Here is a 17182-nt window from a genome sequence, read left to right on the forward strand (position 1 = left end):
AAATAATTTAGGAGTGAATAAGAGAAAATTTTGATGAAAATGTATTTAAATTCGTGTTACAATATGGGTTAGATTTAAATAAATGTAATCTAGTTCACAGATATTTCACGTGCACATGATGTTCCATAATGTGATGAGATCATGCACAAAGTACCGCTGCTATTTAAACAACTCCTCTTCATTTAATTACATAATTATATATAATTTAGCATTAATAATACTAGTCCTATATTATCTGCCCACTGCTGAGCACAGGTCTCCTCTGCTACTGAGAGGGTTAGGCACTAGTCGACCTTGCTGGCCCAGGGTGGGTTGGTAGCCTTCACATACTTCGATATTATTATGAAAAATTCTTAGGTATTTAGGATTCCTATGCCGATTTAATTTACCTTTAAAGTCATTGATAATATAATCAATAACAAAAACACACGTAATTTGGAATAATCAGTAATGTGTCGCTTCGGTTTTGAACGTGTAGATTTTGCTTTGGCATTCACTATGTATTATATTCTGTGATCGAACTACACCTTTCATCTGATAGCACTTTGTACACTGGTGAGGTCAATACAATTACCAAACTGTATTACTGTATTTATATAACCGTGCACTCTCATACCATAGATATATTCGAACTCGAAATTCGATTCGAAATCTCTTGAATTTTTAACTTTACATTCATGCTCTTTATCCTTAAGGGTCCTTAGTCAGAGCCACAAATAGTGCACCTAACGTATTCCATGACATGATGTGACAGAGGGCGAACCTTTCGCCAAATCTGGCACAAATTAAAGGCAAATTTTGAGCTGAATTATCCGATATCACCTTGCCCGACCCGCAGGGCTATTACGTAATTTGCAATAGCAAAGCGAACGCAAAAATTGTACAATTTTTGCTTTCAATTGGCTAAAAACGTCAAATTCGTATTACCTAAGAGCAAAAACAAAGCGATAGCAAAGCAAACGGTTTTTAACACAGTGCTGCCTCTGTCGAACAATCGGTAAAGTAAAACAGCATTCAATCTCTATAGACACAGCAGATTTTGGTATTACGTATGAGTTTTAAGAGCGATCGAATAGCAATCAGCGAACAAATACAACTGTCAAATAGCAAATGGTAAATCATTGATTGTTGGTCGATCGCTCGCTGATCGCTCAGTTCGTAACGCTGTTTATTAATAGTTTTAAGTTGATTATTAAGGGTTTTTGTTTCAATTTGTGCCTATTTGGATATGGCTAGTGTATTTTTATTGTTAGAAGCTATGAATGGGGAAACTAGAAAAGCGTAAGACATCTACTTTGCGGCGCAATCTTCGAGATGATGCCGAAGCTTTGGATCTGCCTAATAATTAAATTCCAAGAATTGTGCGATGAATTAAGGCCTTATAAGTCGCAAACACGCAGGAGAAATAAAAATTTGTGTTGAGTGTAAAGTGAGTAAAGCTATTTTGTTATTTCTGTTCCTATATACATTGTCTAATAAATTTATAAATAGTCTTTACTCTTCATTTTCCATAACAGGTGCTAACAGTACTCTCCTTCACTATAGGCTCATATCAAAAACCTGCAGGTATGAGCTAGTCACATGCTCTGAGCCAAGCTAATGTGTCAAATTTAGTAAATAAGGTGATGAAAGCTCTAAATTCGATAGAAATTTTGATGAGATATATTTGTTTCCCTCAGTCATGGCAGCAAAGAAATAATGACATATATGGGTATGGTCCTAATTATATAAAATTGTATTTAATTTAAAGTAAAATTTACATACTTCATTTCTTTCAGTTTTTCAAACAAATTTCGCTGTGTGGGTTGCATTGATTAACATGCTGAATATTTTTTTAATGGAAAGGATTACCACAGTGTAAATGTTCAAGTTGTAAGTAAAATTTTAATACATACACCTAATAATATTTACTTTTATTACTAACCATATGTATCAGAATATCTATTATGTTTTCAGATATGTTACAGTGATTCAAATATAATTAATGTGGATGCATCATTAAGTGGGGTGAGTCATGATGCATATATCTGGAGAAACTGTGAAATGCAGGCTCAATTACAAAACTTACACAGTAGAGGAGAAAGGATCTGGTTATTAGGTATGTAATAATAGTTTTGATAAACATACATATTAAATTATTTAAATGTAATCTTATTGAGAAACACTTTAAATTGCAGGGGACTTGGGGCATCCATTAATGACATGTCTTTCGAATCCAAATGTGAATGCAGAAAATGGTCCGCAGAACATTATACCAATATTTACTACAGCTTCGCCAGGAATATGATTGAGCATTACATTGGAGTATTAAAGCATGTTGGAAAGTTTGCTAGCCACAGTGTTGGATTATGATCATCATTATATGGTAGCAATAATTACCAATGCCTGTGTTGTTTTGTACATCTGCTACAGACTTAGACTGCTAGTTCCACCTTTGGCAAATAAAGATATAGAAGAAGACAGTAATAACTAGGTGACAGCTCCATCACAATCTGATAATAGGGAGCCTGAGGAGCTCCCATTGTTAGGGGGCCAACAACACAGAATTGTGCAATGTTTGTAGTCGACTAGGAGATAATTTGAATTTAATTTTTGTATTAAATTATTAATCAAATTCTAAACGGCATTATTATTTATATAAAACATGCTACTGTATACATGTAAGTACTATGTACATTTTAAAAACAAAAAAATGATTAATTAATTACTCAAATTAGTGTGTGAAAATCTAAGTTTATAAGATTGTTAGCAGTGAGTTAATTCTGGAAATACTGAATTCATTTTTTAAATTCTATTACCAGTAGAAAGCTACATTATTCCTGAGTGAAATAAACTATATTTCAATGTGATTATTATTAATGTGAACTACACAAGAAAACATAAAATAAAAAAGTTAAAATGTTTGACATGTTGTGAAGTTGGCAAGGCTAGTTATTAAATAAAAATCTTTTTTTTCTTTAATATACATAATATTTATGGTAAAGTTTACAATATTGGAACTCTGTTTTCTACATCCCAAACAGAGCCTGTTCTCCAATGACAGATTTTTTTGTCCATCTCGTAAATATCTTTTCGGTGTACTCAGACCGCTGCTAGTCAGTCAGTCAGAAGACTCCATCAATGTTTAGCAAGTCTGGTTTTGCTCTTATTAAATATCAGCCCAGTACTAAAAATAAATACACATAACATTAATTATACATACTACTTATTGGAAGATAGTTATAAAAAAATACTTATAGTAAAATATATTACCGTTTCAAATGCTCTTCAGTTTTGGAAGAACCTAAACCAATAGAGTTCAGCTTTATCGGTAGATGTTTCCACTGACTATCGAAAGTTTTCTTGAATGTGGTGCCGAGTCTATGTCTTTGGCTAAAGAATGATGTTCTTGTAAGAACTATAAAAACTCCAACAAAACCTCAAGCTGTTCTTTTGACACTCTGTTCATCTTGATATCCTAAAAAATCAAAACAAATTATTGTAATGTGACATAACACTGGGAAACAGCGTACTCCTTACACTACCTACTAACGTTTTATTTTATGTGCACAAAGTTATCAAAAAGTGCATGAAGTTATTTACTACTAGTTAATCTATTGTAATTTTATAATGTAACAACTTACCTTGTTTCTAAAATACATCAATGTCGTATAAAATCCAAAGTAGATTTGGTTCCATCATCTCTTTAACGAAGTACTATTGGAAGCTTAGTTATTTTACTTGTTAACTTTCAACAATCCTTACACAATGTTTAACACATGTTTCAATGTTTCACTAACTGTTCATGGCGCACTTCATTATTTTTGATGAAATTTAGAGTGGACTGTGTCGAATATGATTTTCATTAACACAGGGATGAAATACCAAAAGAAATGTTTTCCTTTTATTTGTAAAAATACAATCAGATGTTTTAATTTTTACGTTAAATAGTTCCATTGATTGCCTTCTGATGGTTTTTTGGCGCTAGTGTTCTAGCAAAAACTGCATTATATTCGCTCAGAGCAGACAGCGAGCGATAAGCAAACGAATGGTTACGTGATACCAAAATTTTAAACAATTAGCAATTGATCGCTATGGCTTGGCTTTTGCTTTGCGATGGTTTCGTCGATTGCTGAATTTTACGTAATAGCCCAGCCGGGATCCATACGCAAGATTTCAGCGCAGAAGTCGCAATACTACATTATCGACGCAGTAACAATAACTATTTAAATAAGAATTGTTGGAACTGTAAAGCAAAAACTATTATTTCTACCTCTCTACTGAATTATGCGGCGTCTGTTTCCATTACAAAAAGGTAATGTACGTAAAAGTAAAAGGTAAAAGACACGGCGACAGACCTCGCACCTAATAGAGGGATGGTCATCAGTTTGAGATCCACTTTAAGGGCTCACCGAGACGCTTTGCGTAAACTGAGAGGTGTGGGCCGAGGGATGGGTGGAGCGCGGAGACTGTCTGTCACCGGCTTCTCTTGACCGGCTTTGACATGATATAAATTACTGCTTGATTTATATAAAATTGTAAACTTTTGCTGTCCATATGAATTAGGAAATATTCATAACTTGCCGATTTGATTTTGTTGTTACGCAGATAAATTACTAAACAAACTATATTTATAAGTATTTTTGATTTTGTTTTATTATAAAATGGCTGGTACTTTGTTGTAGCAAATATTCATGTTTTTTTTTTATTTGTTCTACTTTATAACAATTTCAATGTATTATAAGATACTGGTTGAATATTTTTATTCGATCGCTACGCTCTCATCCTGTCACTTCCACTGGTCTGTAGAAATAAAAATGACATAAACGCTGTATGACATTGATCAGACGCGACGCAGCGCTCCGGAGCCTCCAGTTTATTGCGTATTTATACCACGCTTATTTATTGCGACCTTTATACTGGGGTAGACAGCTAAAGAGAGCTCTTTCGTAACATAGAAAAATACACCTTATTATATCATTTATAAACAATTGTTCTGTAATTTTAAACGTCTCATGACTTAAATCGTAGAGTTCTTGAATTGGATAGATTAAAATTGAAGAGAATATTAAAGATCTATTACACCCTTTACCTATTATATTATACAAAGGAATTTATAAGCATTAAAAAAGACTACATTAATGCCTGATTAAACAATTAAATACATTGTAGCCTGAATTATGTGGCGATGTTTAGAGTATAGCTCTACTCACATGCCACTGTAAAAGCGTCCTTACGTCCTTTGCTATTTTTTATTATTACTTTCCATCAGGCTACTTACTCTTTAAAGTCCGTTAGATATCTTTTATTTACTCGTTTCTAATTTTAAACTGTAAAATAAAAATACCTTACCCTTTGAAGTTAGTCTAGATCTTCGTTGACATTTTAAAATCAAAACACGTTTCTGTACAAAGATTCTTAGAAGTGGTATTAATCGTACTTCAAGGAACTGTTTAAAAGACAGATCCCACTCCTAACGATATCACCTACGTATTCATTAAAATCTTTAAAGAAATGTTGATTTTTAAAGAAATCTCATTGACGAGAATACATTCATTTACTTTATAGCATAAAAGTTAAATCAATGCAAAAAATAAACCCGTTTATTAGTTAGTTCGCCCATCACAAAAATTTGCCGAACGAATGTAGAATGAGGTTTCGTGCTCCAGAGAAGTCATGGTGAACATTAGCCCCATATCTAATAAACGGTTTTACTTACAATGAACACTATTTCGTAGCACACATTATTCTGACTTCTTAAGCAACGATTCATACATGTACACGGATACCTTACGAGGACAATTCAACACTCCGATTTTCACTTGTAGTTCGTAAACAAAATTTCCTTTGGCATCTTTAAAAATTACTTCCAAGTGATTCCGACCCTGTGTTGCAATATTAGAAATTAAACCGGTGTTAAAGAAAAAGTCTTACAAAATTGTTCTTATTTTGTTTTCAGTACTGGGGCAGAAGCACGAGAGCGGGGCACTGTCCGGAATTTTACCGTTTTACCGGGCCCGCCGGGAAATTAATACCGGTAACCGGTTGCCGCCAGAACTTTGCGTATAGAACGCTTCTAGTACGGAATACGGATGCTTTGAACCTCGACGTTTTTTTTTGTCTGTGGAATATTATATTTAAAGTACGTGGTTCGTAAAGAAATATGTTAAGACTATATATTTTTTAATTTAGTTGCCTGGAGCATCTTATCGGGATCGATATTTGGATGCTATTACGTGATGGACACTATCTATCAAATTAATATTAATATGCACATACGCATGAGCACGTGGAGGTGAGTACTAGGGGTGCACTTGAACATGTGTGATGGCAAATAAAATAAGTCAACGAAGAAATCTGCGACAATACGAACTGTGGACTCTTTGGTCGATGGTTATATACTATTTACTATATTGTCAAGCATATTTGAATGGGATATTAATTTAATGATTGTAGTCATTGATTAATATGAGATTTCTGGTGTTTCACGGTAGAGAGCTGTGCGGTACCGCAAAGTACTTTATTAATCAGTGGTTTTATTGTTTAAAAACACTACATTGATTTGCAAGATAGCTATCTAACAAATATAAAAATATATTTTTGGGTGACTTTTCTTATAGAAAAGCAATAAAAATGCCCAAGACCGCAGCATACCCGCGCACCACACGACGGTCTCAGTTATATTAAGCCTAATTGATGTTATTTTATATCCGCGAATACCACCTTCTGTTTACGACCCTCTCGATTACCCTCGAAGCCTCTTTAACGCAATTACCCCGTTCGCACTACATAAAGGCATATAATAACAATGTGACGTCCCGCGGGACGCCATATTTATTGTACACTCACCGCGTGGAAGATATGCTCATAATTATGTTTAATCTAGTTTTCATAAGCTCGCGCTTGTGGTGATGGGTAGGCAGTGTAGTAAACGCTTGGGTTGCTGAGCTGATTTCTAACAGAAAACCTTATCGTCACAAAGACTAAAATATCGCGGTATAAGAATAAAAACTAACTTTACAAACTCGTATTTGTGTTTCCAGTATCCGTGTGTGGTATTTTCGCGTCTTTGTAAGTACAACTAAAGTTAGTTTGAAGGATATTGTAATAAAATTATAATAGATCGAGTGTCTTAAGGAGACACGTGCAACGTAATAATCCATACTCAATGCGCCATCGATTACGATATTTGTTATGAAGATAGTTTAAGATACTGGAAGAACATAAGGTACTTTTGTCCCAGGACAATTTAAATGTAGACTTCTATCCTGGACGTTTTTTTTATTCTAATATAATTTGGGTGGCTTTTTGATTCTTTATGAGCCGTCGTGGTGTTAAACATCGGATTTTTTCATCTTTAATCTTAAGAAGAATAATTCTTTCTTATCGAAAATTAGTTACATCGTGGCATTATTAATATGAAATATCTGTACAGTAATATCATGTCTAGAACAAATAATTAAATAGTTTAAAAAGATAAACAAGCGCAGAGACATTAAGTTGTTTCCTGGAATGGTTTGTCAATTGTCCAGACATGTTCACAATCCATCGAGGCATGCTTAGATTCAGATGCGCGTCAAAACATAGCCGGGGTGAGGGCGAAAGGACTCCGAATGCCTTATTACGGTTATTAGAATTTAACCTCCTCCTAGCCTAATTTGGACCACGGCGGCGAATCTCAACGAAGATCAGCCAGCTACGCAGGATATATTATAGTGCACAAGTGTGTGCGCAATACACAGGTGCACTCTCTGTTCCTTCACTCTCATAGTTCGGTGAGAGGGCAAGCCGACATGACCGGAGAGAGATCAGGCGCAGGACCAACGGCTTTACGTGCTTTCCGAGGCACGGGGGTATCACACTGCCAACTTCCTGACTCCGAGCTGCGACTGAGTAATTTTTAAGATGGAAAAACCCAGTCACAATTAGAATTTAGATGTTCTTATATTAGTCTTTTACTTTGTCTGTTTACAAAAAAGGTTGTATACGGTCCATGCACAGATCGGCTAAAAATATTGCGCAATACCCAAATTTGAAAAATAAATAAGTACACGAAATGTCAACTATTTTTTGTCAAATGGACACGGTAAAATGATCTCGCTCCACGTAAGTGAAAAGGGGTCTAGATGAAGTATCGAATAATTTGATAGGATTACCACGTGCCAATCGACACAACTATGTCGGGCTCTTTAACCGTTCAAATATAACTTGATATACACTGGCTAATTCTGGAACGCGAGATACTTACGTGGGCCACTATGGTGATACAGAACATATCTTACCACCAGCAATTCTAACTTACAATGCTAGGGCATTCTTATCCTTATATATAGAAGTCAACAACGGAACTGATGACTTTGATGCCGGCTAAACTGTTTATTAGTACCTAAACCTCAATATTTTTAATAGGTCGATATTGCTGAATTTCAAAGGACGTATAACGTCGACGGTACCCCGAAAGTGTTGATTTACGATAACCCGTTTAGGTAAAGGCCGCTCAAAACGCCATAAAAGAAATGTACGACGCGGCTCCCATTCAGCCCGTATTGGACGTCCCTTCGCGCCCTCACAATGACTTATAAAATATACAAGCGACACGCTTAGTGCTCGATCCACGATATTGTTCGCACTTTACTTTGTCATTTGCTTGAGAGTATTTTTCTCCCGTCACTTGATACTGTATTTGAATGTCCGTTCGCTTACCATGAGCTGCTGTAGCCGGGTCAGCGTCCGTATCGCCAATGGTATAGTAAATAATGACCACCTTATTGTACTTTCTGGTATAACTAATATCTAATTTCAATTATGTTTTGTTATAATTTGAATTGTTGTTTGCATCTATAGTTATATAAGTAGTACTTGAAAAAACAGCTGTAGTAAATTATGCTAATGTTAAGGCTTGACAGTGTTACCTAGTTGATGTAACTTTGAAAAATAAATAAATAACTCCAAGACCTTTTAGTCTGTCAGTAACCCTTTAAAATGCCAAACATGCTAATTCATGTATTAATATTACTGTAACTCGTACAAACAGTTTATTTGAGAAGCGTCTCTGCGCGCCGTCTCGTATCAACCGGGCTTAATGTTATTATGTTACTTAAATGAGCCATTGTCTTCGGAACTTTCTGCTGCACCTTCAAGATATTGAGATGGATACAGTAAGGTAAACAGTAATATTGTTCTGAATTTAAAAATGTACGGAATAGTTCAAATGTCTCTTCTAAGAGTCCATTCACACGTGCCACAACCATATCAAATCGTAGTGACAAAACGTGATCTAGAGAAGTGGTCGCGTTGTGGTTGTGATGACACCTTAAACAGATCTTTATTTTTTTAAACAAGCACGTCGTAGTGTCTTCACTCCACCTGATAGTAAGTGGAGTGGGGTCCAATAAAATGTAGACTGACGAGAGATGATTACTCCTCGGCAGTCGACACAATTATACCGGCATGTGAACACAGGATATATACAGGCTGATCCTGGAACGCGACATACTTACGTGGGCCACTACGGCTGGTTTTAACAATTTGAGTACGGTCGCTACCCAGGCGGATATAAAATATATCCTACCACCAACACATTTATTAAACAATTTATTTGTTATCAGATCGACTACATATGAAACTTGCCATCTTATAAAGTTGTCTAGTTGTAATTATGATCTTGGAGTCAAAATTATTTTACTTCTCTCCTTGAATGACGAAGTGTTAAGAATAAAGTTGCAAGATGCTAAAGTGTTACCAAGTACATGAAGCTATGAAATGGAATAAGTTTGGTACTGCAGTATAATGTAGTTTCTGTAATCTCAACGCACGTAAATTTACGGGCGCGAAGTGCTTAACTTTATATAGCTTGGTGAGAGTAGGTGTAACGTACGAGTGTGTACATTCAATGGAAGAAAATTATTTGGAGTTTAACAGCCTTTTTGCTATATTTTGGCGTTTTGCCATGCCTGTTATTGTAATCATATCTAACAGCCCATGTGATAGGACATTTTCGTTAAATTTTTATCTGTCGTGCTTTACAATTAGCTTATCTAGTTGTAAACGTCCTTATAACTGAGGTTAAAATGACTCTAGTTTATTATTTTGTTTCTCGCTTTGATATGGAGGGAAGTGGACAATCAATATTTCCAACTCCTCCCTGTCTTTCTATTCGATTTATTTCGTTGCTGGATAATGACAAATTAGTTTTCCCTGAGACTCGCCGAGCTGCACCACTCGATGTTATAAAATGCGTGCCACTTCTTGGGTCCATCGTGGGTTACAGGAGTTGTAGTAATGAGCGCGAGAACGAGCAAGGCTCACAATAATATTAGCCTTCAAATTGAAACATTATATACCACGTGGAAGACCGGCGTCCCTCACTAGTTTAGGATTTTAATACTATTACAAGTAATAAGTTTAATTTTGGACTTTACAGTCTTATTCATAGGGCTAGTAATCTCTTTATAAAGAAATACTATTTAAAATAAACATTTTCATATATTTTACTTTATTCACAAAAATATTCGCAGATTATTTTCGAAGGACCTTCATACAGCTATCTCTCATATAACTAATAATAAACGTTTATGAATTTCGTTTTCCAAGAAATCAAACACATTTCTACGATACAAAACATAATAAAACCTTAATATCTGCTGTCTGGTTGTTAATCTATCCATACATCTCGCAAATTCAGTTGAACGGATTTGAAACAGGTTTCATTATGTGAAGTAAAACAGGCAATAAGTATTTAAAAATAAAGGGATGAAGGCATTGGCACAGCTAGTATTAAGGTAGTAGCCTTTGAAGGTATTATGAACATAGGCTTCCCCCAAAGATTTCCAGACGAATCAGTCGAAAATGGCCTGCATCCAGCGTGTTCTTGCGACTTTTATCAAGTCGTCTGTTCACCTTGCAGGACGTCCAATCATGCGCTTGCCGGAACGTAGTCTCCACTCCAGTGGACTTTATTTAGCTGATGATGATGAAGTTAGTGTAATTACTGGGTATTGTGAGACATAAAATGAGGATGAGGATGTACAGCAGGTTAGTGCCATTTTTAATTCAAAGTTCAATAAAAAAAATTATCTAACCGGTTTCGTTTCCTTACTATGACACAGTTGACCTACTGTAACTACGCGTGCAGTTGTCTCGCGGTCTTGAAGTTGGCACTGTATTACAACTTTCTGTATGATTACATACAATATTATGCGACACACACGCTCGTCCCGCACATACATTTGCTTTCAGTGTCAACGTTATTACTGGCTATCATTGTTAGCTGCCGGTATATATGTTTAAAAAGAGATTATTTTGCGGCTTCGGAATACAAATACTGCTATTGTAACTGAGAGGCTTTTACTGGACGAAAATTAATAATTAATTAAATTAATAATTAACTGGCTTGTAATGATTCTTTAAATACAATGTTAATATTGTCATTGTTAAGTGTCAATGGCTGATATAATACAAATTACTGTAACAACTATCATGGTATGGTACTTTCTTTCGTGATACATATAGATTTCGATATGAATGTTCAAAGTTTATTTGCACGACAATGAAGAAGAAGGAGAATATAGACGAAAATGTAAAATAAAGGTTATGAAATGAAATTAAATGAAATAATATATTTGAAATTGTAAAGTGTTTATTATTTATATTTCGTCAATATTAACTCTACCACCAAATGCAGTTCTTACCAGAGAAGAATGGGCAAGAAACTTTGGTGTTGTAATTTCCAAAATTTTGTTCCTGGTAAAAAAAATACGGGAAAGATATACAATTGGCTTTTTTATTATTGTTTTAGAACAGTTCATTTTAAATATTGTTAAAGTAGGAGCATGACGTTTGGGCACCTTAAATAGTTTCTACCATATAAAAATGTAGCTATGCAAATACAATCTCAATATCAGCTTCCATTAGCAATATAAAGCATTACAACAAATTGAACCATAGAGAAATGGATGTCAGGTAATCTATGTACTTATTTATTTTCACAAAACTGAGATTACAACATTGATTAGCCCCGTGTGCGTACAACTTCGTTTGACACTCACGATTTGCAATTCTCTCGATTGAAATTCAGTAAAGCCGCGGATTTCCGTGCCGTTTGTGTGTTTTGGCGCTGTGTCACAGTTCCCAATTATACAAACTTTGGTTTACGCGTTTGCATCAAATGTTTTGATTTCATGATTCATATTGCTCTAATAGAGAGAACATTTTTTTTAGAATAGCAAATGAAAATAGTGGATTTTATAGTTTGTTTTTGTTTGGCATCGGTCGACAAACGAACTAATGAGTTGTACATATTAGTGAGTACACTATTACGTTAATTCCAATGTAATCAGAACCCTTACTATACGTACAATGAGGCAGTGTTAATAAATAAATAAACGAGTCACGATATCAGTAATCTTAACAACCACCTTCAATGTCAGAAGAATTATAGATGTGCCGTTTGAAAAGTGGAACAGAGATTAGGGAAGGGAAGTGGAAGTAGGAATAAGTTTTGGGTTTCTTAACATACGTTTTTTTGAGATCTACGTTTGCTGGTGGTCGGATATATTTTATATTGGCCCGGATAGCGACCACCGTTCAGAAGGTGTGAAAACCCGCTACAGTAGCCCACGTAAATGTGCCGCGTTCCGGGATCAGCCTGTGTGTGAACTGTCACTATGTTTTGCGGTGAAAGACATTCAAGCTAGGGTATTTACGTCATATTCTAAGAGTTATCATCCATAATCTCAAGATAAAAAGCACGATGTAACATTAAATGGTATCACTATTTTTTTTATGACGGTCGCTTTCCTTTCCGAGGGCATGAGCAATCAGTGCGTCTCATCAGGCATGTAAGGACACAGGACCTAATCATACTTGACAAATTAGTAAAACCAACTCTGAAAAATAATTTATGAATCAAAGTTTTATCAAATCAAAACCACGTCCACAACTTTCGGCGAATAAATAAATCACGTCGACAAGCCCCCGGCTTCAATACGTCAAAGATAACCCAATGTGAATAATCGGAGGGTAGTCGGAAACAATGGCGATTTGCATTTATAAATGATTCATGCGACGCGCCATGTTGTAAGAGAAAACATTCCGGTTGATGGTTGTTGGAATTTTGACGATTGACAACCCTGCGGACATGTGGCTGACAGACGGACACGAGCGGAGCGAGCGACGCTAACAATTTATTTTAAACTAGATGGTACTCCGGCTACGCTCGCGTGGAAAGTCTTTCCAGTTACAATAACCTCTAAATCATTATAGCGATCGACAGCGTAAGCTGTACGACGTCAGCACAGCCTAAATATTATATTAGTAATTCAATTATAAAATATAATATTAATTGGGACTAAAATATACCTATGTGTTAATTCGGGTCTATTCCTGTGCCAAATTTTATCAAAATCCATTAGGCGTCTAGTGCGTTGACTTTTTACAAATATACGAAGACCTATACATTTTTACAAACATTCGCATTTATGTTAGTAAGTAAGATAGGCTTTGATCGCAACTCGCCTACGGTAAACCTCAAAATTAAAATATTTAGGCTATGACACTGAAGGATAATGTTATCTATCAATACTTTTTTAAGAGTCGAGGAAGTATCCGGAACGTTTAGAATATTTAAATGAACTTTTTAATCTAATGCTATTCTTCTGTTTTATCAGCTCTATTTAATAGAAAAGTCACTTTTTTATAGTAATTGATTGTTTTTGATGTGGTTCTTTGTAATGCATACAAATGTCTGAGCGAGCTGTATTTATATTCTGTATTGAATGTTAATAGAACTGCAATTTCCGATCACAATTTTTTTTATTCTTTTACAGATTTCATCCAAATGTAATTTGTTTCTTGACATTGTACTATGGAAAGCTATGGCCGTAACAGGTGATTGTAATCCTTGGAAATGACTTATCGGAGAAATATATTGTTATCTGGAACTATAAATAACATAGTCAACGAAGCAGTGTAATTTAGAATAGTGCTATAAAAATATTTTATATGATAAATTCTGCGAATGTAGGCATCCGAAACATTGTTTATAAAATATTATTGATATGTATTTTTATAATTGCGCTATCAAATAATATCAAATAATTAAACTAATCAAATTCCTTAACACTTTACGCCCCAAGCCTCGTGACGATTTAAATTTCTTTAAAGGAGACTATCATAGCATCTTACTTGAACTCAAGCAAATCAATTGGCACGAAAAACTACCCACTTATTTAGGCATAAATGATATGGTCGAACTCTTTTATGATACCCTAACTGACGTAATTACTAGGCTTGTTCCAATACGCAAGGTAAAACCCCAACGTTACCCACAATGGTTCAATCGAAAGCTTATTAAGATGCTTAACGAAAAAGAAAAGATTAGGCAACGGTTCAAAAAGTACTTAAATCCTCGCGATGAAATTGAATTTGATATACTTAAACAACGATGCAAAAGTTATTACAAGAAATGTTATAATGACTATATTAGAGATATTGAAACCAACATAGTTAAACACCCGAAATTATTCTGGAGGTACATCAAGGATAAACGCAACAATGATAGTTCAATACCTGCGGAAATGCATTCCAATAATATACTAGCTGACAATGGCTCAAGCATTGCAAATCTATTTGCCGACCATTTTTCATCGGTATACTCTTCCGATATACCTTCAACTTCTGACAATAATAGCGTAATGTCTTCAAACAGGCAACGGCCTCTATCCAATACAAATTCCCCAGTATGGTCCCAAACTTTAAGTACGATCCGTTTTAATGAAACTGTTATACTAAATAAACTAAAATCCCTAGACATTTCTAAAGGTGCAGGGCCTGATTATATACCACCCCTCTTTATTAGACGTTGTGCTACTGGTCTTGCTTTGCCAGTCACGATTTTATTCAATCACTCGCTTACAACGGGTAAATTTCCACAGAAGTGGAAAGTTGCTAAGGTGGTACCCATCCATAAGAAGGGAGACATAGCTCAGGTACAAAATTACCGCCCTATATCTATATTATCATGTTTCTCCAAGTTATTTGAGAGTCTTGTCTGCCCAATAGTTACGCAACATCTCAATCCACTTATCTCGAACCATCAACACGGCTTTCGTAGTCGACGTTCAATTACCACCAACCTAGTCCCTTATATTACCAACATATCAGCTGAAGTTGATCAAGGTAGACAGGTTGATGCAATATACACCGATTTTAATAGCGCCTTTGATAAAGTCAGTCACACTTTACTTCTGACAAAACTTAATGCATATGGTGTGTTTGGTTCCTTACTTTGCTGGTTCCGTTCCTACCTAAGCAATAGAATGCAGATGGTGACTGTAAAGGGATATGTGTCTAAAGCATATATTGCTACATCCGGAGTACCTCAGGGATCCCATCTTGGACCTATCTTATTTACAGTATTTATTAATGACATAACTGAGGTAATTTACAATTGTAACTATGCTCTTTTCGCCGATGATCTCAAATTATGTCTTCCAGTGGACTCTTCAAATGATATGAAGTTGGTACAAGAAGACATAGATAGAATATACGAATGGTGCTCTGCTAATAACATGACTCTCAACAGTAACAAATGTTTTCATATCAAATTCACACGCAAAAAGTTCCAATAAAATCACATTATAATATAAACGGTCACACTCTTCACGAGCTTACTGAAGTGAGAGATCTAGGCGTCGTGATAGATAGTAAGTTGACATTTGTTCCACACATTGACACTATTGTCCAAAAAGCAACTAAAATGATGGGCTTCCTTAAACGTAACACTAAAGATTTCCATAGTCCCCATATAAAGATATAGGTATCTTTATAATACATTAGTTCGCAGCACGCTAGAATTTGCCAGCGTTGTATGGAATCCAACATACACTATACACTCGCAAAGAATCGAGAACATTCAACGGAATTTTACACGTCACTTAGCTTTTGCAGCACCTGGTTTTTCACACAGGAACCCCTACACTATACGCCTCCATCACTTTAACAATATGATGTCCCTCAGACATCGCCGACAACTACACGACCTAACATTCCTGTATAAGCTGATCAACTCACAAATGGATTGCTCTGCCATTTTGTCACTTATTAATATTTCCGTACCTGCCAGGGTTCCACGATACGTTATTACTGATACATTCAGATCTCTTCCCTGTAGAACTAACTTGGGCCGTAACTCTCCTATTTCGAGACTGTGTACCACATATAATGCTGTATGTAAATCCGTAAAAGATATTGATATTTTCCACGACTCGCATAACAAGTTTAGACAAAAACTGTTGAAATATTTTGAATCTTATGCCTCCGATTGATTCCCTTTTAATTTTTATCCTTTTAGCTTTTTAAGTATAACATAATATAATTTTAGTTAGTTCTAGTTATATATTCTCATATTATGTAATAGCATAATTTAACAATGTACGCATTACTTTAAAGAATGTTGTGCACTCCTTTAAGTTGGTTGTGCATCAGAATGTGACCATCGTTATACTACTTCTGTAAAAATTCAATGTATAATCTGCTGGAGAACCTAAAATTAAATAAATAAATAAATAAATAAATAAATCAAATAAACAAAATAAACATGTCTATTTATTCTGTTTTAAAATTCTTGTCTATCGACAAGAATTTATTTCTCTTCTTTACTAAGTTCCATTTTTTATCACTTTTCTTTCAATGTACAGACACACCTTTTTTATTATAGATGTTATGTGTTTTTTAAATCTATTATTTTTATCTTTATTTCATAGAATATATTACGAAACAGCATACAAAGTACAGTAAGACATACTGTATTAACGCTTTATTTTAGGAGATAAAAAAAAACATATTTGTTTGTTATCTTATGAAAACTGAGGCAATATCATACACCTTAGCGCAATTTAATAAACTTTAATGTAATTTTATTCACACAAGAACTATTTATTTGAAACAACTTGCAAATTGTAATATTCTTACAAAATGACGTAACATCGCCGTATGAAGGCTCTATGTTTTTTTCATATTATAAACTATTAAAATCTAAAGTCATCTATATGTCTAAACTGAGGTATATTAACGTATTATGAAATGCATAAGAATATCTATGATACAATAAATTTTATTGACCCAAGTGCGCGGGAATCATCTTTTTTTTTTGGAAATCTACACATATTGAATAAGGTATGGCAATTAATAAAAATTATAACAC

General features: G+C 34.8%; 2 long non-coding RNA genes across 2 annotated transcripts; one reads left to right on the forward strand and one right to left on the reverse strand.

Annotated features, from left to right (window-relative positions):
• The first annotated feature begins 907 nt into the window (after nt 1-907).
• On the forward strand, nt 908-2205 carry LOC119190673. The gene is made up of 4 exons (XR_005113047.1): nt 908-1429; nt 1779-1872; nt 1957-2098; nt 2178-2205. It is a non-coding gene; the product is annotated as an uncharacterized LOC119190673 (long non-coding RNA).
• Nucleotides 2206-2947: 742 nt separating this feature from the next.
• On the reverse strand, nt 2948-3826 carry LOC119190766. The gene is made up of 3 exons (XR_005113088.1): nt 3624-3826; nt 3253-3457; nt 2948-3166 (listed from the first exon to the last, which is right to left on the reverse strand). It is a non-coding gene; the product is annotated as an uncharacterized LOC119190766 (long non-coding RNA).
• Nucleotides 3827-17182: the final 13356 nt, after the last annotated feature.

Source organism: Manduca sexta, chromosome 26 (assembly GCF_014839805.1).
Source record: "Manduca sexta isolate Smith_Timp_Sample1 chromosome 26, JHU_Msex_v1.0, whole genome shotgun sequence".
In the NCBI taxonomy this organism is placed as follows: Eukaryota; Metazoa; Arthropoda; class Insecta; order Lepidoptera; family Sphingidae; genus Manduca; species Manduca sexta.